This window comes from Pezoporus flaviventris, unplaced genomic scaffold (genome assembly GCF_033815535.1).
Source record: "Pezoporus flaviventris isolate CSIRO_AGI_PZ_B2104156 unplaced genomic scaffold, CSIRO_AGI_Pfla_v1 ptg000025l, whole genome shotgun sequence".
Classification (NCBI taxonomy): domain Eukaryota; kingdom Metazoa; phylum Chordata; class Aves; order Psittaciformes; family Psittacidae; genus Pezoporus; species Pezoporus flaviventris.
This window is the reverse complement of record NW_026892573.1, coordinates 31234879-31258281: the sequence shown is the minus strand read 5'-3', so window position 1 is coordinate 31258281 and position 23403 is coordinate 31234879. Positions and strand designations below refer to the sequence as shown.

The following is a 23403-nucleotide window of genomic DNA, read 5'->3' as shown; positions in this document are numbered from 1 at the left end:
TTCTGCCAGTGCAATAGCAAAATTAACAGTCCCATTCCTGTGCTAGATGCTCTTGGGAAATGAAAAGCCAGTTGTCCCACTCATAGACAATCCTCGTCTTAGTAAAAGAACAGTTCTGAACTGGAGACATCTCTTTTCCCCTTTAAAGCATGACCTCTGAGACAGCAGAATAAAGCCCCCACTTCCCCAGCACCTTCACTTCAGGCATTTCTTTCCATGCTTTGAACCAACTGACCTTTGAGATGGCAAAGTAAGCACATTATTATATGATTACAGAGGGAAAAGGTGAACTTGTGGTGCCACACAGCAAATCTGAGCACTATTACTGGCTCTGATACACATTTTCATCCCTAGTTAATCTCCAGGGCTCAACCAATAGCCTATCCCTTACCAGACAAGCAAATAGCAACAACACTTCCTCTGTCCCCTCTCTGGGCTCCATCCATCAGCAGACATGCTGCCATCCAAGAAGAGGGAGCAAGCAGGCTCTGCTTCTGCTTTCTGCTCTGTCCTCCAGATAAATTGTGTTAGTTTACTGGCAAAATCTAGTTTGTATTATTATTTGCACTTTAGAGTCAATATGGATATGGAAGAATGAGCTGAAATATATGCCTTGTGCATCATTAATAACAGCGTGGCCTCTCCGTAGCTACATGACAATTCCCAAACACTTTATTTAAGAGTAAGCAATTTATCATGTCTGCTCTATCATGAACAAGTAGTTCAGTATCCCCAATTTACAAGGAGCGCTATTCTTTGTGCCTATTTGTATTACTTAAATCAAGACAGACCAACAGTCTGAGTGCTAGCTTTCAACTCGGAAAACCCAGGTTCAGTTCCCTGGTGCAGCAAAAAATTATCTAGGCTTCGGTTTCCTCTATATAATATACAGATAAAAACACTTCCTCACTTTATCAGATGTTGTGAGGATAAATGCATTACAGACTGAGTCCCACCAGTATTACAATAGCCATAATTATCTCAAATAGATACATGTAGTGCAAGTACAGCGATATTTAATACATACCCTATGTATATAAACCATGAGTCAGGGCTGATACAAACACAAACTATGCTAAGGAGTTAAAAATGGTGCTTACTTGCATGTTCTTCCCTGGCTGATGCTCCATTAAAGTTTGTATATCAGAGGCCAGCTTCAGCTCTCAGTAGTGATGGAGCATGTCTGCTAAAGTCAGTGTTTTGATCCCAGTCTTATACTCCCGTGGGCAGGAGCCCATTGTCTGGGCTGAGACACTCAATCTGGAAGAGAAAGAACAAAAGGGCTCCAGTGTGTAAAGTCATTCATTACAATCTGGAATGAACAAGGAAATCATTGGGGTTGCTGGAGGTTAAGCAAGGGCAGAAACTGGTCTTTTATCATTAAAATGCCATAGGGAAAAAAAAAAAAGAAAAGAAACGAAAGCAACAGATTTAATCCTGCACATCTCTACTCACATCTCTTGCCTTTATTCATTGCAAGGGGTCACAAAGAAACAGGCATGTACATTTGCAGGACCAGATGCAAAATTCATTTATAACAGAATTTCATAAGCAAGCAACTTCTTTTTTTCCTAGGATGGAGCTCCAATGAGATTTTGATACGACCTTTATGTACTTTCAGACAAAAATAAGATTATTTGGATTGCTATCCTCCGTAAGTAAATTTTCTACAGTAACTCGGCACTCAGAGACATGAGAATATCCCTTAGAAGTCAGTGAGTATTTCTGAAGATTGGACCTGATGGGTTTTTTTTAAGAGGAACTTTTGCAGTGAAGGAAGAGAAAGAGGGAATGATTACAAAGCTTTCTGCACTGAAGGCACAACGGATTACTGGAAAATGAGGAGTGAAAGTTGTTCTGAAGTGCTCCAGCAGTGCTTATTTTATACTATTGGAGACCTTAGCTGTGGTGACTTTCTGCATGGCATCAAAAGCATGAGATGTTTTCATAGATATCCTACAAGTCAAAATAAAACTGAGTAACACCATTTCAGTCAAAAATGCAGGCAATAGCATCACTTTCTATAACTTTTTTTACTTTCTCCATTTCAGGGTGCCCCACACTGCAGTCAGTGCCTACAGAGAAGCTTCCAGTCTACAGACAAAGGACAAGGGGTAATGGGTTCAAACTTGAACAGGGGAAGTTTAGATTGGATATAAGGAGGAAATTCTTTCCTGTTAGGGTGGTGAGGCACTGGAATAGTTTGCCAAGGGAGGTTGTGAATGCTCCACCCCTGGCAGTGTTCAAGACCAGGTTGGACGAGGCCTTGGGTGAGATGGTTTAGTGTGAGGTGTCCCTGCTCATGGCAGGGGGGTTGGAACTGGATGATCTAAAGGTCCTTTCCAACCTTAACTATTCTATGATTCTATGAACACAGCGGTGAGGACAACTCGAAGTATTCCTGCTGATCAACACTTGCAGCAGGAATTTGGGCTCAACCAAAAGTTACACCTGCTTTCCTGGGAGAAATCTGATAACCACTAGAGGCAGGTTTTGCTCTCATATCAGCTCTGCACGTGATAATTATCCCAACTATGGTATTTCACCTTTCTCTTCCTTTGCACTCCCCACATGCCCTAGGATGCTGTAAAGGAGGGATGCCATAAAAGTGTCCCTGCCCATGGTAGGGGGATTGGAACTAGATGATCTTAAGATCCTTTCCAACCATAACTACTCTATGATTCTGTAAAATATATCATCTGCATCTAAGAGGCTGTATAAGTGCTTGATCCTATAGACTTTGACTCAATCATGAGTCTAACAGGGACCAAACAGTCCAAAAACTACACCACTGCTACTGAACTCCAGTGAGGGGTTGCAGAGGTTGGATTTTTGCTGTAGCACTTTTACATCTAGTGACTATAGCTTTAGAAAGTGATGTTTAATTGGTGGCTTCAAGATTCAGTAGTCAGTAGCTTTTAAAAAAGGTCTTTTCTCTTGTTTGAAATCCCCAGATATAGGCTACGTTGCCTGTTAGGCTTGATCATCCCTGATCCAGCCATTTTCAGAGTGCAACTGGGTCAGAGGACGGGCTCAGTCATTTGCAAGATGAGGGACTACAGTCTTAATATGCTATTTAATTTATCCTGTTGGGCTGGGTAAAGAAAACCATCAGAAAAAGCTTTCATGAGCCTATTGGGTTGGATTAAGAAAAGCCACAAGGATGCTTTTAAATGACAATACACAAAGGGGTAATAGAGCTAGTGACAAATCTGCCTTCTTTTCCCTTTCCCTCTTGAATGAGTAGCTAGCACAGTTTGCTGTGAATCTGCCAAAGACAGAACAGGACTGAAACTCACACCTTCAAAACAAAATGAGGCACTTCACTTACTTTTCCTCTACATCTCTTTGCAGAAGCGCCTGACACATGACATCTGTTAATGAGGGTCATAATCCTCCCCACCCTATAACTCCATCCTAGTAGTGCTGAGACCCAACAGCCTCTTTTCCTGAGGAAATAAAGCTTTTATAGGAACGCTGTCTGTCCATCTGGCTCCCCATCTGTCAATCCTGCACCCAGCAATATACTCAGAACCTGGTGGCTAATTTCACCCTGTTCTCTAGAGGGGTGAAAGCTTAAAAGCTATAAATATCCCACATGTTTTATAGGAGTCAGTGGCGTGGGAGACGACGACAAAGCACAGCTTGGTTGAGTGAGAGGTGGTGGTGTAAGCTCGTTAGCTAATTGCATTGCTCGGGCTGCCAGCTGGCCAGTCAGCACATGCAAACTGGCCAGCTCATCTACCTGTTAGGGACTTCTTGGATGTGCACACAATGCAGCTGGCCAGGAGAGGAGAGGGAACCTTTCTAGAGGCAGTATTAAGGAGGTGATCCTGACCTTTTTACTCTGCCCTTGTTAGATTCTACTTGCAGCACTGTGTGCAGTTCTGGTGTCCTCAGCATAAGAAGGACATGGAGCTGTTGGAGCAAGTCCAGAGGAGGCCACGAGGATGATCAGGGGCTGGAGCAGCTCCTGTATGAAGACAGGCTGAGGAAGTTGGGGCTGTTCAGCCTGGAGAAGAGAAGGCTGCGTGGAGACCTCAGAGCAGCTTCCAGTGTGTGAAGAGGGCTACAAGGATGCTGAAGAGGGACCTTCATTAGGGACTGTAGTGACAGGACAAGGAGTGATGGGTTAAAACTGAAACAGGGGAAGTTCAGGTTAGATATAAGGAAGAAATTCTTTACTATAAGAGTGGTGAGGCACTAGAATGGGTTGCCCAGGGAAGCTGTGAATGCTCCATCCCTGGCAATGTTGAAGGCCAGGTTGGACAGAGCCTTGGGTGACATGGTTTAGATGTGAGGTACCCCTGCCCATGGCAGGGGGGTTGGAACTGGATGATCTTAAGGTCCATTCCAACCCTAACTATTCTATGATTCTATGATCTTAAGGTCCTTTCCAACCCAAACCACTCTGTGATTCTATCATGTATGAGCAAGGGTAGACAAAAAATGGAAATGAAGGCCATGTTGAGGGCTGAGGTCAAACAGAATATTCTGTTACTGAAGTGGAGAAGCAAAGGAAGGAAGCAGTGAACTATTTTGGTGGGGAGGGATCTGTGATTTAAATTGCTAATGGAGAGACTTAGTTGTTCTAACTCCTGGGTTGGAGTTAGCTTCTCTAATAAGGACTTTCCTTCTCTTTTATCTTCAGAGCCTAAGAACAATCAACCTGGTTAAATGTAAAAGTCCTCCTAATCCTATACCTTGTTTCTGATGCTTACCAATAGGGAAAGGTTAAGGAAAAGCAGAAAAGCAGGACACAGGCAGAGAGCAACCTACAGAAGGAGACTTATTACTCCCTCTCCAAATAAACAGAGGCACCAGAAGACAAACTGGGTTAGGTTTCAAAAGTTCAATTTAAAATCCTCTTAGTAAAGGCATGCAGTAAATTTGCCACAGTGTCAAAGTCAGAGCATTCAGTTTCCAAATCTCTTGTGTGGGAATTTCCCTGGGAAACTGGGATGCATAAGTGGGAGCGGAGCTGCTCTGCTTACCTCTGCATTCAGGAGTGAATTACTACCCACGAACCAACAGAGGGGAATGAAAACATACTTCTGCCTGGGTTCTACCTCTGATTAAGCAGATCCCTTTACCACTCCTCTTTCAAACACATTTTGGCATTATTTAATACCTTTCCGCTCCTAGAACACGTGGTTTCCCTCCATTTTCTCCCCTTCCTTACCCTTTACATGTCCTTCTGTATTTAATGCACACTCACACATAGCATAAAAGATAAAGTACAATCATTCAGGACAGACACCTAAAAAATCAGCTGAATTCAGGATTTCCAGTGTTAGACAATAAAGCGCCCGAGTTAACCTTCTGATAAAATATGTGGTAAGCAAACCCTATGATCTACAGAGATAGCTTAAGCTTCTGCAGTGCTAATTGCTATTACAACCTTAAGCTAATATTTGAGCCTTTCTTTTGAGCAAGGATGTGTAACAATTAGATTACAGGATTTGGGGCATTACAAAGATAGATAAAAGCAGCAGTTTCGTCATGCTATGTGGTATTTTGTTTACATAGAGATAATAGCAGTGCTAATAATAATAATATTAATAGTAACTATTCTATTTAGGTCCAAATTCTCATTTCAGGTGCATCAGAGCAGATCTGGAAAAACCTTTCGCCTGCAAGAGAACTATCCAGAATTTATTTGGGATGAAGCATGCAGATCTCTAGCCAGGGACTATTTTGCAGTCCCTTAAGAGCCCAGCATGGTGTACGATGAGCTCTAGCTACTCACAGTAGTAAATAGTGACCCAACACTTCTGAAACAGGGCCCAAGCTTGGATATTTTACTGTACTTCTGTCCTGAGTATCAGTGAGAGCTCTGACAGCATCTACTGCATCCTGCTCTTGATGACTGCATGACAACTCCAGCAATGAAAGGGACCTCTGCTTTTTTGCTCTCTAAGATCTTTATGCTTTCCTCGTTCCCCCTACCAAACGTATGTGCATGTGTAAAAACACAATATGCTTGAATACAGTGATCATGCATAGCATGGAGAAAATACAAACAACACTAGACTACAGAAACCACAGGAAAAAAACAGTTCACTATATAATGTCATGCCAGATTTAATACATGTTTTGCTTTAGCATGCTTGGCTCAACATCTCTAAAACTTTCTGCAGTGTATTAAAGAGAAAAGGCATCTTCTGGTGCATATTTTTAGGGCATGTTTTTCTCTTTCACACAGTTTTTTGTTTCTTCTCCAAGGCACCCGAGGGGAAAAGAATCACTGCATGTCCATAACAACAGCCAGCTCTTCTGATGGACCACAGAATTCCTTGCCTCAGAGAAAATTCAACTTACACAAATGAGCATTTGGCCCCTGAAATTTTCTTGCTGCTAAGATCCTGGAAAATGAATTCCAAACGCCCCCATTGCCAAAAACCAGATACTGAGATTTTCCTCTACTTTAGATACTAAAATCAAAGTTCCTGACTAGAAGAGTTTTTCAAGTATATACCACTAATGTCCTGCAAGTCAGAACTGGTTACTCAAAGCAAAGCAAATAAGTGTATCCACTCAGGAATATTGAAAGTGCTATTACAGCATTAAAAATAAACATATCTACTAGTAGTGGGTTTAAAGCAACTCCCAGCAGCTGAAAATCTGGTCCCATCGTCACACACAGCAAACAAGCAAAGCAATTTAATAGAAAAAGACAAGTTTCCTTGTATTAGCAAGCCCTCATTCCACTTTCAGTCTATCATAAATACATAGGAAACCTAAAAGCAGGCATGTAGACAGATGGAATGATGATTTTTCTTACCCACAGGCACCAAGGTCCTTTAAGAGAACTGCATCCTGCAGACTGCCGATAGTTGCTTGAAAACTTGAAAAGCAGGTTTTAAGCAAAAACTCTTTTGAGAATTAAATCCAGACTCGAAAGGCCCAAAGCATCACTCAACACAGCCCGTTTAATTTATTCAACTAAAAGCCACACAGCTCAAGGACAGGTAAGTAGGTAAATAAGCCATCGTCATCCCCTTCTTGGCATAGAAAGGTGCCATGAAAAGCCTGCCTTGAAGTAGATCTCTGCGTAGGAAATGAGGAAGCCTCCGGTACAGACATTTGGTTTATTTTCTCTGAGCATGGCACAAGGGAGCATGCAGTGGCTCAACCTGTTGTAATCAAACATGCGGGTTGCTAGTTGTTGCGATGATGTTGCAGCAGCCTCTTCATTAAGGAGGCTGCGTCTTTAGCAGCCACGATTAATTTCCTACATATGAAATCAAGACGTTGCCAGTGCTTCTGTTGATCTCTGTTGTTCTTTTATCCCCCTTCACCACCTTTTTTCCCCTTTCTTTCTTGTAGTGAGCAGGAAGGGATGCGGTGAAGGAAGGATAGGTACTTTAGGATAGCATTTCTGATTTACTGAGCTCACAATCCTTTTGCTACTTGATTTCACTTTAATGGGATCATCTTGTTACCCACCTATAAAGCTCAGCATGGAAAATCCATGCATCCAAAAGGTTGAAAGCTGGAGGCAAAACTTGCCTCCCTGCAGCTCTAGATGGGGTGAGGGAGAGATAAAGTTATCTGGTTGTTTTGCAAACAGTATTAAGGTAGTTCAGGGACGTGTAGGTTAAAGACATCTTCCAGCAGGCTTCTGCTCTTTCTAAAGGCAGAGAAGCTAAGGGAAGAGCCAAATATACTTAAAAGATGTATGACTATCAAAGAGAAGTGGTCAAAGGATGTCTATCATGTGAGGTACGAGTGCATTTTTTGCATGGTTTGTGTTGGCATGTGTGTGTATTTGTGTACATCCAAAGGGGACCCTGTTGTGACAGAAAGATGTGAGTATGACAAGCAAAAGGAGAGCGAAAAACCTCACAACTATGTGTCTGGGCAGCCTTCAGCTCTGTGTTGGTGTGTACGAATACGAGTGTACATCCAGATGTGGATTTACTTGTAGGTAGGGCTGGGACCTCCTGTACAAGCCCAAGGCATTTCAGTGGTGTCCCTGTCATGTCTGGAGAGGAGTTTCAGGCAACCCCAGCTTAAAGTAGCCTCTGTAATATAATAATAAAACCTTACACTTCAAAACAAAACTGCATTTGGAGCCCTGCTGCACCTGTGTTTCCAAGCACTTGCTCTGAGACTTAAAATACAGTGTCTATATAAATCTTATTGCATGGGGGATGTATGCGAGGGTTAGCATGGTGACACCTCACTTCTTGCTCTGGCTAAGACCATTGTGGAGAGGAAGCAAAGGGGATTAAATCAGCCATTCGTGCTGGCAGGGGGAAATTGCAGCTCTGCAAACACAAGACCTGACATCTTTCCCGGCTGCTTTGCTCTGTGTGTGTGTACCACTTCCCTCTGCTGGAGGCAGCCCAGACTGTTACCTGTTTCCCTCCAGCCGAGGATATTTCTATAAGGTACCGCAAATGCTCCAACCCCTCTCATCCAGCACAGCAGCAATAATAAAGTGGCCATGAATCATTTCAGTAGCTTTCATTTATATACAAATCTCAGTGCTAGCTGTGGGGTGGAACAGGACGGCTCTTACAGGACTAGAGCAAAGAGATGTGTGCTGCAGGGATTGTTTAAGCTGACACGTTTTAGAAGGAGCCAGAATACCACAGCCGGGATATGTAACACTTCTTAAAAGAAGAATGAAGTGTCTGATTGCTCACGGCTTTGCCCAGCCACGCTCATCCCCCATGCCACCAACACTCTTCACAGCATCAGTCAGGCTTTTTTAATACACTGACATCCATATAACCATGCACTGATAAAGCTTGGTTTGAGGCTTGTGCAAGATCTCAGGTCAAGGCAGCGTGTGTGGGGCTGAATAAATTAGTGGAAGGAAAAAGAATCTGCAAGCCATCTTCCCTGCTCCCCTCTTGCATCATCTTCAGGCATTAAAATGCCTAGTGTGAAACTGTATAGCTATTAGGTTTCCCCATCTAATCCCTTACTTATAGATTGTAAACATCAGTGGTTTTATGACCAAGGTCAGCAGGAGGCTGGAGGAATTTATAGCCTAGATGGAAGTAAATTTTTTTTTTTCTATCTGAAGTATGTAGAATATTTCCTAATATTTAAGTGGTTGTATTTTCCCTTAGATAAATGTTCTTGACTTGCTCCACTATCCCTGCGGGATAACAAGGTCAGGTCTGACGGAACTTTGAGTAACCTGGTCAAGTGGAAGGTGAACCTGCCCATGTCAGAGGGCTGGAACTGAATGAGCTTTAAGGTCCCTTCCAACCCAAACCATTCTATGATTCACAACAGCATACACAGTTGAAAAGTGTTTATTGCAAAGATATTATCTGTTAGAAAATACAGAAACAAAATCAGGTTTATGTTTTGTGCACAAACCTTTCTTGTTTAGCTACCAGCTTCCCCAAATATACTGATTTTTCTAAAGGATATGAACTATCCCTAGCTTTCCTGCAATCTTAATGGCATGGATGCTACCTCCTCAGTCATATCTACCCACACCACCTTGAAACAAGGCTGGGTCTGTGCTTCACATTGCAGCTTCAATTGTAAATCCAGCCTCAGTAAAACATGCCCCCGTCCCCTATTTTGTATGGGAAACAGGGAGTGAAGGAATATGAAGAGATTGCCTAATTTCACTGGTTATGTGTTTATTTTTAAGGGGAGAGGGAAGGCATTTGCCTCACAAACTGCATTATGATACCCACCTAAATCACCAGAGATGCTTGTTGCAAACAGGCTGCCCTGTCTGAATGAAGCTATCCAGATTCTTTGTTAAATAAGCAGTCCAACAAACCTGAAAACAAAAAGGTAACAAGTTTTCTGTGCCTCATATGTATGCATCTACACTAGCGTTTTGCTTTGCATCAGGAGAGTGCTACTGCAGCAAATCTGTTGATGGTCCTCACTCACTGGTTTGCACCTCAGAGTTGCCTTGGAGCAAGCTGGATCCCTTTCACATAGAAGTGAAGGGAAAGATGGGCTTCAGACGTTCACATAATGTGTTTCAGCCACTAATGGGCATTTACTCTACGGGACTAGAGTAGAGCTAGCTCAAAGCAGCACACCAAAATAGTTATAATAGGGGTGTCAGGTCTTCAGAATAAACTCCTTCAGTATCTGAATCTGCTCCTGTTGTGCTTTACTATGTAGCTCACAAGACCAGAATTCAGAGTGCTCCTCTTCACCCAAGTACAAATATCAAGGAAGCCATGTGATAAAAATCAAAGTGACAGCCTTAGGGACATACAAAAGGTGATCTAGGCAAGGTCAGCCCAAAGGCATCCCAGGTTGTGTCCACACAAACGTTTCTACAGAGATTAGAGGGTTAAACTAGTCTGATAGATCTCGTTATGTTGATGGAAGATGACAGCTGAGAGGGACTATAGCTGTGGTATAACAAGATATTCCTATATGTCAAGGAAGAATTCCTCCTGAAGATCTATGACACAGACAAGAGGTTTCATAGAAAAGTTATCAAATGGAACTGGAAACATGAGGGAAAGGAGATGACGATCTGTGTAAAGCACTGTCCCTGCAGTTGCATGCTTTGCACTTGAATTTCAGGTGAGTTATTAGCTCACATTTGAAAATAATGACTAAATTTATCCCACGTACAGCTGCATGAAGTCAAATGAATTACAGAAATGAGGTTAGTCTGCAGTGGCCATTGGGAATAAGGAGAATTAGGCTTCCACTTATTGTGTCAAATTGATGACAACCTCCATAGGCATTTCTTTATTTGTATTAAAAAAGAAAAAAAAAAAAAGAAGAAAAAAAAATGGAAAAAAACAGAATAAAAAGAAGGAAAAGAAAAAAAGAGGGGAAAAACCTCCCAAACCCAGAGAAAAAGGTAGCCAGACTGTTAAGAGATAGATTAAACACACTGTTGCCTGAATGGGCCCTATAAGGATGCTGGGGAGGGACTCTTCATTAGGGACTGTAGGGATAGGACAAGGGGTGATGGGTTAAAACTGCAACAGGGGAAGTTTAGATTGGATATAAGGAAGAAGTTCTTTACTGTAAGGGTGGTGAGGCACTGGAATGGGTTGCCCAGGGAGGCTGTGAATGCTCCATCCCTGGCGGTGTTCAAGACAAGGCTGGACAGAGCCTTGGGTGACATGGTTTAGTGTGAGGTGTCCCTGCCCATGGCAGGGGGGTTGGAACTGGCTGATCTTAAGGTCCTTTCCAACCCTAACTATTCCATGATTCTATGAATAGGAAACAACAGATTTTCTTCTTTCTTCATTTTTCCTGATAAAGAAATTCTGATTTTCTTACTTCAAGCAAGGAAAAAATAACTAAATGATAAAACATACTGATAACAGTACAGACACTTTATTTGCAATAGCATTTGGTCTATGTCTAATATCCTGATCACCTACCAGTGTATGCATTAATCTGGCAATGAATGTACTGGAAATGATACTGGCATTTAAATCTCTTTAACTAACTTTTCAAATTGTTTCCATCTGTTTTTCAAGCATTCACTGTCATTACTGTTCTCCTTTGACCAGGCAAAATAACAGGCATATAAATAAAAGTAGAAAGGGAATACACTTCAATGGTGACTTCACAGAATGGTTTGTGTTGGAAGGGACCTTAAAGCTTGTCCAGTCCCAACCCCTGCCACAGGCAGGGACCCCTTCCACTGGAGCAGCTTGCTCCAAGCCCCTGTGTCCAACCTGGCCTTGAACACTGCCAGGGATGGGGCAGCCACAGCTCCTCTGGGCACCCTGTGCCAGTGCCTCAGCACCCCCACAGGGAAGAGCTTCTGCCTAAGAGCTCAGCTCAATTCCTCCTCTGTCAGGTTAAAGCCATTCCCCTTGCAAAGGGAATGAAAAAGAAAATGCTATTCCCTGTCATTAGAGTGACTGCCTTCAATAGGCCGAGACTGAACAGGGACAACAGCGGAGAGAGAGACCTAAGGCAAAGCAAGACCTGTACCAGGAGCTTCCTAGGGATTGGCACATTTGGCTGAGAACAGAGTTTGGCAGGGTTACAACCAGTCCATCATCCTGCTGGAGAAAGAATGAGGCCATGAGGCTGATTAGGGAGGAAACACTGACCTTAATTTTGTGTCCAAAGTTACTGTTCCTTCCTTAAGTTGATTTGAAAGAAAAACAAAATTAAAAAAAAGCAATGAAAACCAAAACATCTACATTTTGTATAAGTGTAATTACAAAATAATATAGCATATGTTTACCATATGCCAATATTGTATATGTCAATGCACAGTTTAAATGGTACTGTAGTCTACCCTTACAATGAGTTACAATGCTCACAGTGGTCTGAACAGATGATGCTGCAGTGAAGCTTCATTCCTCAGACAAGGCACTTCTAAGCTTGTTTCTCTCATCCAGATAAGTTAGTTACACATATTTTCTGAACCTTTCACAGTTCTTCGACATCCTCTGCTAGAAAGAAGGTTAATTCTGCTGAAGTATTTAATACCAGAAGTTTTCTCATCCCTAGGAGAAAAGGGGTTTCACAAGACTGCAGCATTTGACCAACTGCTTCGTAAAGTTCTATCACACCTGCAAACTGTGGAGCTGAGCATGGACTTCATCATTCTTGTAGATTTTGGCTTTATATAGTAAAATACATAAAGGTCTCTCCAGAGGTGTCCCTGCTCAGGGCTAGGCTTTTCCTGAAGCTTTTTCCTATTCATCTGTGCCTTGTGCTTTGCTCTGTACAAATGTTTGCCATGATTTGTAAGCAATCTATGCAGAGGTAGGCCCAGCTGAGAATTATTATTACATTCAGACAGCTTTATGCATTGACAGAAGATAAAATACACACATCTCCTTAATGCTATATACACACTTTCTCTATGTATAGTATTAAAGCGTCCTTACTGACATTCTAACCATAGGATCAGTATCTTGCATTTATATTTATACCTTTTCTCCTTCTTTAGACCTACCACAGTAGTATTCAGAGTGAATCAAGGCAGCTTTGTTTAGTTTTGTTCCAGACTATATAGTTTCTAACGTTGCAGGGACACTGCAGTTCAGAGCATAATAACTCTTCAGACCAGGAGTTTGGACAACTGCTACTGAGTGCGCTCAAGTCTTCTTAACTTCTTTGTAAACTAAGGGGAGCAGTGATTTGTAAAGCTGCCTTGAGATCTGTTGCAGGTAGATGCCAAGTGTGACTATAAATATAACTTGGACAGCTTAAGGGGCCAGAGCCAAGCTCTTTCAGAAGCACAACTTTAAACTAAGGATGCTGAAAATCTCAGGCTCCCTATCTAAGCTAGAATGCTTTCAAAGGTTGCCAGATCGTTAGCATTGAATTCAGTGAGGTAATTCAAGAAGGAAGGGCCATGGCCAAGCTCTCTTTGGCCACTAAAATCAGGCAGATTGATATTAAGAATATAAAAACTGAGATTGTTAGAAGACTGCATTCTTCATCTAGTAGAATCATAGAATAGAATCATGGAATAGTTAGGGTTGGAAAGGACCTTAAGATCAGCCAGTTCCAACCCCCCTGCCATGGGCAGGGACACCTCACACTAAACCATGTCACCCAAGGCTTTCTCCAACCTTGTCTTGAACACTGCCAGGGATGGAGCACTCACAACCTCCCTGGGCAACCCATTCCAGTGCCTCACCACCCTCACAGGAAAGAATTTCCTCCTTATATCCAAGGATAGTAGAGACCTAGAGCTTCCACAAGGGTTTTGGGCCAATAATAAAATGAAGAGTAAATATGTGCTTTTACACAAAGAAATAGTCCAGTTTGTTTTCTTTCTTTCCATCACCACTGATTTCTGATTGGAAAGCCCAGAATATGTGTTAGCTGATGCAGTTCTGCTAAAGCAAAGTCACTGCAGGCCATTGTGAGGCCCATACTTAGGGCTCAGTGACCGGTGGGTCAGTGCTGTTAATACGAATTTCTTTGCTGATGCAGCCATAGTGTTAAATGACAAGGATGACAGTATTGCTAATTTATTAAGGCACTGAAAAGAGAACTAACCCATAATTTTGTTATGTTTTCAGGGCTTGACTTTTGTTCTAAATGTCAACAGGGTTTGCAAATGCCATGCAAGTCTCCCTTAGGACTTGGCTCAAGTTCACATGCAGATACTTCTGAGGATGCCTTGGATTCATGAACTTAAGAAACTCAGCTTAAATAGAAGAAGGGGAAAAGAGCCTTGATAGATTATGTGTAAACACTGTATAACTTCTATGTGTTTGTGCATATATGCACACATATGTGCACAAACACACACATACTTCTACACACATGCATACTATGCATGCTGGATCTCAGAATAAACTCATTGGTGAGTTTAAACTAGCCATAAGTATAATTTTCTAATTTGCCTCCTTGGATTGTATTTCTGGCTGTTTTACTTGATTTTCCCCATTTCCTATTTAATTAACATTTAAAATGAATGGAGATGTTGAAAATTTCTTGGAATGATAGCCATGGAAGTTGTCTCTTCAAAAGAAATACTATATAAGCACTGGGAGAGGAAAGTCCTATAGACTTTATATAGACTATATACTTATATACTATATAGTATGTATACTATAAACTATAGACTATATATTTTATATAGACTAGTCTATATAGACTATAAAAACCTCAGATTTTTCCTGTTAAGAAATACTTATACATGTGAAAGACCCAATGACACAAAAGTTCTTATGCAAGATCCCTCTGGGGCATGGCAGTGCTGAATTGCTTGGCAGGGGGGAATGTAAAAATCTGTGGAAAGACCTGCCTTTGCACTTGCTCATGCAAACAGAGGGCCTGTGTAGACCCTCACTGTGTGAAGATCTGGAAGGCAAAAGATCTTGACAAAAATATAAGGTATTTTAGACATTAATAAATTCCTGAATGTGTGGATAATGTAGAAATGTTTGAAGAAGAGAGATGCTTGAAAGAGAACTTCTCTGAAGATCTCTGTTCTTTTGGTAGCATCCTCAGATAAATTTCCTTGACAGGGAGACCCTGATAAAATTTGAGTGAAAAGGTAAAAGAAGATGAGAAATAGCAGAAATAGTTTAAGAATCAAGCAAACATAGAGGTGAAGAGCATTAAATAGATGGGAAGGTCTGTGAACTTTGTAGGAGCAGTAGAAGCACGGTGCCTCTTATGGATCCACAGGGTCTTTGTTAGGCTACCAAAAATAGAAAATGGTTTGGTGGAGGGCTGGAGCACCTTTCCTACAAATTGAGACTGAGAGAGTTGAAGTTACTCAGCCTGGAGAGAAGGCTCTGGGGAGACCTTATTGTGGCCTTTCAGCTCTTGAAGGAGGCTTATAAGAAGGATGGAAGAAGACTTCTTACCAGGGCTTATAGCGATAGGATGAGGGGTAAAGGTTTTAAGCTAAAAGAAAGTTGGGTTAGACTGGATGTTAGGAGGAAATTCTTTACGATGAGGGTGGTGAGACACTGGCACAGGGTGCCCAGAGAAGCTGTGGCTGCCCCATTCCTGGCAGTGTTCAAGGCCAGGTTGGACACAGGGGCTTGGAGCAAGCTGCTCTAGTGGAAGGTGTCCCTGCCCGTGGCAGGGGATTGGAAATGGATGAGCTTTAAAGAGGTCCCTTCCAAACCACACTATTTTATTATTTTATGATTCTATTATTTTATTATTTCTATCAAAGATTTAGGACACAAACTGAGCAGTAGCCATTCTTCCTTTGGAACGGAACACAGTAATTCTCTTCCAGGCTAAACTCTAGTTTCCCTTCGTTTCCATTATACCAAAACTTTGCATGTTGCCCAGATCTCCAATGTGTCAGAACATTCAATACATAAAAGCATTCCACCTGTTCCTATTGAATTTGAATCATAAAACTTTAATTTTCCCCCATGCATAGACAGTAGAGTGATTGTTTCTCTGCCATTTCTCTCCTGTCTCTTGGCTCATCATTGGAAATGATATGGATCAGGAACCTTATTTCACAGAAAACAAGCAGGGTACCAATATTTAGGAATTTGCTAGTCTGCCTGTTTGACCGTGTAAAATAAATTGCACCTACACCCACCTCTTCACACAAGCAGTAAGTTGGTTGATTTACTTCATTAAGGAAAAGAAAAAAGAAGGAAATGTGTTCTGGCCAAACTGCAATTCCTAGTGCTAAGAGTGGCTTTATTGCAGAAATAAACATTTATGCACTGCATGAGGAGCAGTCAATGGCATGACATGAGGTTAAACAAGAACAAAATGCATATTTTGGAGGACAGTTTCCTTACATCTTCAAAGTGAAACCAAAAATGGACAGAGAATGTTTGTACCACTGTCTTTCTCCCTTCCCTTGCTCTTTACTTAGAAATGTATAAAAGATAAAGTTATCTTGCACTTACACCTACATCTGAACTTAAAATAGAGATGTGCCTGAACAAAGCATGGGAGGCTCGGTTCTTCATAGAGGTTGAGGCTATTAATGTTCAATTTAATCTGCAGTATCTGACCAACATAGCAAACTTCCTAGTACCTCAGTTGGTTTGGCAGCTCTGCCTTGTCATCACTTCTCTGCCAGATCAGGTAAATGGCTGTTATACACATTAAGAAATCAATTATATGTTCTTGTATTAATAATGTTAAAAAGATTAATGTGACCACACACACACATAAAATCCTCCTCCAATTATGATATTGGAGATAAAACATCATTTATGTTCGTGAAAACTAAGCCTTACTATCCACCACCCACCACCACCCTCTAGCTTCATCTCTTCCACTGTTCAGTTGTCATGCCAAGCATTCCTTATCCCCTTATCATAAAGTAGTGAGCACGTAGACTTATTTGAAGCCGACATCAATGCTGGTCTTTTTTGGCACCATACTGAGGGTGGTATGGAGTTAAAAAGCTGCTGGCAATTACCTTTCCTTTCTGACTGAACATCACTTGAACACGTGATATGCGTTGCAGCACGCAGGACGTTTGACATCCCAAATCTTTCATTGTCAAAGCAGGATCATCAGTAGCTGATCCCACAGCTACAATGGCTTCATTCCTTGCAAACCTGCTAGCAGCTATTGTGTTTTTCAGATTTATGCTGTTACAGGGTTTCAAGGTTGTCTTCTGAATGTCAGCATCAAAGATGAAGCTGATTTTTATTCCCATATTTTGGGCTTTTGAGTTAAATACCCATTTCTGAAATGTCTTTTGGAGGCTTCCCTCACTAATGAGTGTTTTCAGAAATAAATGTTGGCTGTCACCAAACCCAAAATTGTTTAGCATTCCTGTTTCATTTCCTGTCATTTTGTAAACTCTTTTGAAATCAGCCATTCAAAATAGTAAACAGATGTTCTAATAACAATTAACAAGGATTTCTGCAAGTAGGGGCACTAACAAAGCCTGCAAACCTACGGGGCTCTGCTCTACTCTATCTACAGGCTCTCTCCACTACAACAGCCCTATTTTTTTTCCTTCCTTCCTGATTTCCCTATGATCTCAGCTCTCACTTCCCAAGCCTGCAGATATCCTGTAGATAATCACTTCCCCTTGGTACCCTCCATGCCTCCAGGCTCTTTTCTAAGTCTAGCAATTACCAGCTGGCAAAAGGCACCACATGCTGTGGTTGGTTCCATAATATACATGTGATAACTGGCTGGTCAGTACGTATAGTGTCAGACCAAGCAGACAAAAAGTCCTATCGCTGCCTTTCTAAGCTGAGGGTTGCTCCCAGGTTTGGAGGGTATTAATTTCAGCCTTTTCCTCCTCCTCTCCTATTCATTTTCATGAAACTTAGCAGTATCTCATTATATTTTCTTGGAGACCTTGTCCAACATGATTAATGTAACAATGATTTCAATTTTGAGTAAGGGGACTGATAAACAGATGCACAGACAACTGTATAAGGCTTCAGAGTGAAAATTAGACTGTCATAAAGCTTATACTCTAACCAGCTCAGGAGACATGGTATTTGTTCATGAATTCTACTTCATGGCATCACCTCATCAGAGAGATAAATATTATTGTCCTTAGTTTATAAATGGGTCAATAGAGGCAAGAATTGGTTAGGAGAGTTCCCAAAGTTCTAGATCAAGTCTGTGGCAGGGACAAGACATTGTACTTAACTGGGTCTTTAGTAAAGGTGTGGCTTTGCCATGAAGTAGGACTAGGAATAAAGGTGCAAACCATGGAGAACCTTTTGGGACAGCTGGCGTGTCCTGATGTATTGGATCCTTGGCCCATCCCTCTTACAGGCTGTAGGTACTGTCACCTAAGCTGCAGTCCCTGCATGGGGAGAGGCGTAGAAAGAGATAAAAGACACAGATGACATTTGCAGGCTCACTAGGTTTCTGAAGGTTAAATTTTCTGCCCCCATCTCACCAGCTCTTGGCCCCTCACATTTGTCTTGTGTGCTCTCAGCAGCCCATCTTCAGATTCTGCCACTGGCTTGCAGCACAGTTCCTTTTGTTCCTCAGGGCTTCTCGTGCACTGATACTGGCTATGCCCAGCTTTCTCCTGTGACTACTGAGACTGCCTTTGCACCACCTCCTCTCAAGTTCAGATCCTCTCCATCAAGAGAGGATTAATCTCTGTTAACCCTTTCCTCTCTCGAAGCAGGTGACAGCTCCCTGCTGCAGGACTCCCCCAAGGGACATGAGACTTGGATGAAAATGGAATAATCCTCAGGAGCCCTAATATGAAATTCTGCTCCTCAGTGAAGTCAACAGCAAAAGGTTATTCCTTGACTCTTTCCATCATCCCATGATTCCTGTTGCTGGGAAGGGAAAGGAAAAGCAAACGGGAAAGGGAAAGGGCAAGAGCAAGGGAAAGAGAAAGAGAAAAGGAAAGGGAAAGGGAGAAGGAGAGAAAAGGGGAGAAGGAGGGAAGGGAAGGGAAGGGAAGGGAAGGGAAGGGAAGGGAAGGGAAGGGAAGGGAAGGGAAGGGAAGGGAAGGGAAGGGAAGGGAAGGGAAGGGAAGGGAAGGGAAGGGAAGGGAAGGGAAGGGAAGGGAAGGGAAGGGAAAGGAAGGGAAGGGAAAGGAAAAAAGGGAAGGGAAGGGAAAGGAAAAAAGGGAAGGGAAGGGAAAGGAAAAAAGGGAAGGGAAGGGAAAGGAAAAAAGGGAAGGGAAGGGAAAGGAAAAAGGGAAGGGAAAGGAAAAAAGGAAAGGAAGGGAAGGGAAGGGAAAGGAAAAAGGGAAGGGAAGAAAAGGGAAAAAGGGAAGGGAAAGGAAAGGAAAAAGGGAAGGGAAGGGAAAGGAAAAAGGGAACGGAAGGGAAGGGAAAGGAAAAAGAGAAGGGAGTTATTTATCTCTGCTTTTCTATCTAAGTCAATGAGCTTTGTTGCTCATTGATGAATCAGAGATGAAAACAATAATAATCTTATTAGTTACCTACAGGAACCCGGATTCAGTTTCTTTCTATCATGATGACTTCTGTGTGACCCTGGGCTAGCTGTTTCCTCATCTTAAAAAGTAATGCAGAAACATATTATTTCATTGTTGGCTGAAATAAATCATTAGCTCCTCAGACAAGCCTTGTTTGTCACTATAGCCATGTATGCACATACGGTCCTGATCTCAACTGACATCTCTAGGTGCTAATGCAATGCAAAGACTGCAATCAAAACTTTGCAGTCAACTGTGCTAAGTCAATCATTTTGTGCAAAATAAAAGCTTTGAGAATCCCATGACAAGTAAATAAATAGATAAATAACCAGCAAACCCACCACATTTCAGATCATGTTTTGGACAGGAACAAGAATTCAGTAATGGTGTGAATAGCAGCTCTCAGTTCTCCCTTGAAATCACTGCCTTCCTGCACTTCGCTTTTTATGACTGAAGCACAGCAACAATGTACTAAAAATAAAATGTATTTTCACCCAAGCATCTTGCCACGGGAGGATTCGAGCCATTTATGAGATGTGATAATCTCCTAACTACTTTTCTCAATTAAAGAGCAAGCTCCCTACTCTTCTGTAAGGAGGATTTAGCTCACAGAGCTGGCTGAGGTTGAAGCAGGAGCCTGCCACATCCAATCCACTTCAGGTTTTTCTTGACCAGCAATTCTTAAGTGCCTCAGGGCAGCCTGATTTGGCTATCAGGAGCTTTGTATATGTTCACTGTACTTCCTGATAATCCACATTATAACACTTTGACAATGAAAACTCATGGTTGCCATGGATTTGCTGTGACCTGTTGCCAAATACAACTGCTGGCCGGCAATTTTTGATGAAATCTCATTTTCTGTCCTTCATGTGAGAATATGAATTTTTCAAATCTGGTGCCAGTCACAAAAAAAACACACCAGCCCCAGCCTAAACTTGTGTCAGAAAAGAAGCAATTGGCTGCTGCTATGTGGTTGTGAAGCAGAAAGTCATTCACCCCAGAAGACCTGGCTGCTTGATGACCAATGAGGTCCTCTTGCAGCTGTATAAATAATGGAATACTCAGTTGGCCAAGAAAGAGACAAGCTCTTTAGCTGCATGGTTAAAAACTAACTTGGGACGTAAGAAATCTGTGCACTGAAATCCTGGCTCCAATAAGCATGTATTTATTCACACAAAGCGCTTGGGCACTAAAGGGTGAGGGAGATACCTCTGGGAGACCCAGGAGGATCTTGATGTCCAGAGTGCCTTTTTTGAGCATCAAATCATAGAATCATAGAATCATAGTATCATAGAATGGTTTCGGCTGGAAAGGACCTTAAGATCATGCAGTTCCAACCCCCCTGCCATGGGCAGGGACACCTCGCACTAGACCATGTCACCCAAGGCTCTATCCAACCTGGCCTTGAACACTGCCAGGGATGGAGCATTCACAACTTCCCTAGGCAACCCATTCCAGTGCCTCACCACCCTTACAGTATGCACATGATCTTTTTCCTCCTCTTCTAAAGAGAGCTTGGTTTGTCTTTGCTATGGATTTTTTGTGGGGACAGGAGCACCGTTTCCAAACCCACCCAACATTATGTGGCATCCACCACCACAGAAGCAGACACTCAAATGCAAATGGTGCCTGTAAAGTATAAACTGAACTTTGCTAAGCAGAATTAATCCAATTAATCATAGGCCAGAACTTCGTTAAAGAAAAAGGAAGCCTTACAGTGTGCTGTGAGAGCTGCCAGCTCCTGGGATTTGCAGTGGTCCCACAGGAGCAGTGTGTTACCCTGCTTCTGCAATAGCGATGTTGAACACAGAGCTTTAAACAGGACCAATAGTGCTGTCATTCAGAGGGTCATATTTGTCTCAGATATGTGTAAGTTAACTCAGACTCCTCAAGAGTTCTTTGCTTTGTGGAAGCCTTTTGGTAAAGCAGGGTTGAAATTCCCTGAGGATGGACTGTTTTGAAGTTTTCCAGGTCTTCCTGCCCCCAGTCTTCTATAGGAGATAGGTTTCATCATAGACATCTCTCACTCGCTCCACCTCCTTTAATCATGGTGAGAGCTGTCGCACATGTACACATAAATATACAAATAAATGGTAGGTATACACATAATGAAATATTCTGACCTTCCCAGATGTAATTGCCTTTAAATGAACATCCCTCGACTTTCAACAGTTTATTCTTTTCCACTGACCATATTGAGAGCTTCAGTGGTTATTCTTGCAGGTATAAATATTCTACTTTAAACAGCCTTGGCTTTTTCAGACTGGACAGATGGATTGTGTATGGACCCAGAGAGGCAATGATCTTTCAACAATGCTATTTGCATAGGTGGTAACAAGCCAGGTTGGCTTGAGGAAGGTGGAATTCACACTGTTGCTCTCCTGATAGGTATCACTGTGGATGCCTGCCTGTTAACATGCTGTGAATGGTTGCATATGCGCTTTCCGACAAAGAGGACTCCATGCCATAATACCTTTGCCAGGAGAGTCTCTTACTGCCTAGCTCAAATGATTCTGGATTTCAACCCAGCTTTGCTGCTGTGCAATGCAGAGGTATTCACATATATAATCCCTCCCTCAAACTCCCAACCTATACAGACACTTAGAGAGATAGGCAAACTTTATAAACAGAAAACGGATCAACTGATTTGGCTCAAGTCAGCAGAGTACACCAGGTAGTTAAAAAAAAAAGGGGTTAATTCTTCATTTGTGAACTTTTTGGCTTCTTCTCAGGTTTAGGACCAGGCCTGCCAAGTTTCTCATGAAGGATGGTTTGGACATTATTCAGGAATCCTCCTGAAACACCATATACCAAAACCCACATTCCACATCCTAGTCAGTTTTGCAGACTCAGGATGCCTTAGAAGAGCCTTTCCTCTCTGAGATAAATCCAGCAAGCAATTACTATGAGATATATTTTTATCCTGGCAGAAGCAGTGGTGACTTCAAGTACCTGAGGATTTAAGGGACTTGCATTTTGGGCCGGATTTTAAACCAGTTTTACTTGCTGGAGAGCATACTGCTTCTCTGCTCTGTCCATACCCAGTAATTCTTGTCTCATTTGAAGAAGGCTTGGATATGAAAAAGTGAAAAATACAGTACAATATAGAATGTTTGTTTCCAGGGATGGGGCACTGAACACCTTGCTGGGCATCGTGTGCCAGTGTTTCACAACCCTGATTGTAAAAACTCTTGCTTATATCTATCCAAATCTACCCTCTTTTAGTCTAAAACCATTATCCCTTGTCCTATTGCAATGGGCCCCACTGAAAGCTGTCCCCACCTTTCTTATAAGCCCCTGTAAGTACTGAAAGGTCTCCCCTTCAGGAGCCTTCTCTTTTCCAGGCTGACCCAGCCCAGCTCTCTCAGCCTGGCTCCAGAGCAGAGCTGCTCCAGCCCTCGCAGCATCTCCATGGTCTTCTCTGGACTTGCTCCAACAGCTCCAAGTCCCTCTTGTGCTGTTGCCTCAGAGCTGGATCAGGACTGCAGGGGTGGTCTCCCCACAGCACAGCAGAGGGGCAGGATCCACTCATGCTCTGGGGGTGAAGCCCAGTACACAGGGGGGTTCTGTGCTCAAGCGTACACTGAAGCCAGGTCATGGGGAGCTTTTCCCGCACCAATACCCCCAAGTTGTTCTCTTCTGGGCTGCTCTCAATCCCTTCATTCCCCAGCCTGTACTGATACTGGGGGCTGCCCTGACCCATGTGTAGGACCTTGCACTTGGCCTTGCTGACCTTCAGCCTGGAGAAGAGAAGCTGTGTGGAGACCTCATAGCAGCCTTCCAGTACCTGAAGGGGGCCTATAGGGATGCTGGGGAGGGGACTCTTCATTAGAGACTGTAGTGATAGGACAAGGGGTAACGGGTTAAAACTTAAACAGGGGAAGTTTAGATTGGATATAAGGAAGAAGTTCTTTACTGTGAGGGTGGTGAGGCACTGGAATGGGTTGCCCAGGGAGGCTGTGAATGCTCCATCCCTGGCAGTGTTCAAGGCCAGGCTGGACAGAGCCTTGTGTGACATGGTTTAATGTGAGGTGTCCCTGCCCATGGCAGGGGGGTTGGAACTGGATGATCTTCAAGGTCCTTTCCAACCCTAACTATTGTATGATTCTATGAGGTTAGCACAGGTCCACTTCTCGACT

At 42.6% G+C, this 23403-nt stretch overlaps 1 protein-coding gene across 1 annotated transcript in view; it reads right to left on the bottom strand.

Moving 5' to 3' along the window:
• The window catches only part of TENM4 (teneurin transmembrane protein 4), a 759599-nt gene that overhangs the window by 616066 nt on the left and 120130 nt on the right, over positions 1-23403 (bottom strand). The window contains exon 2 of the mRNA XM_061458042.1: positions 1101-1260. The gene's annotated coding sequence lies outside the window, so the exon portion shown is untranslated. The remainder of the gene's footprint in view (positions 1-1100; positions 1261-23403) is intronic.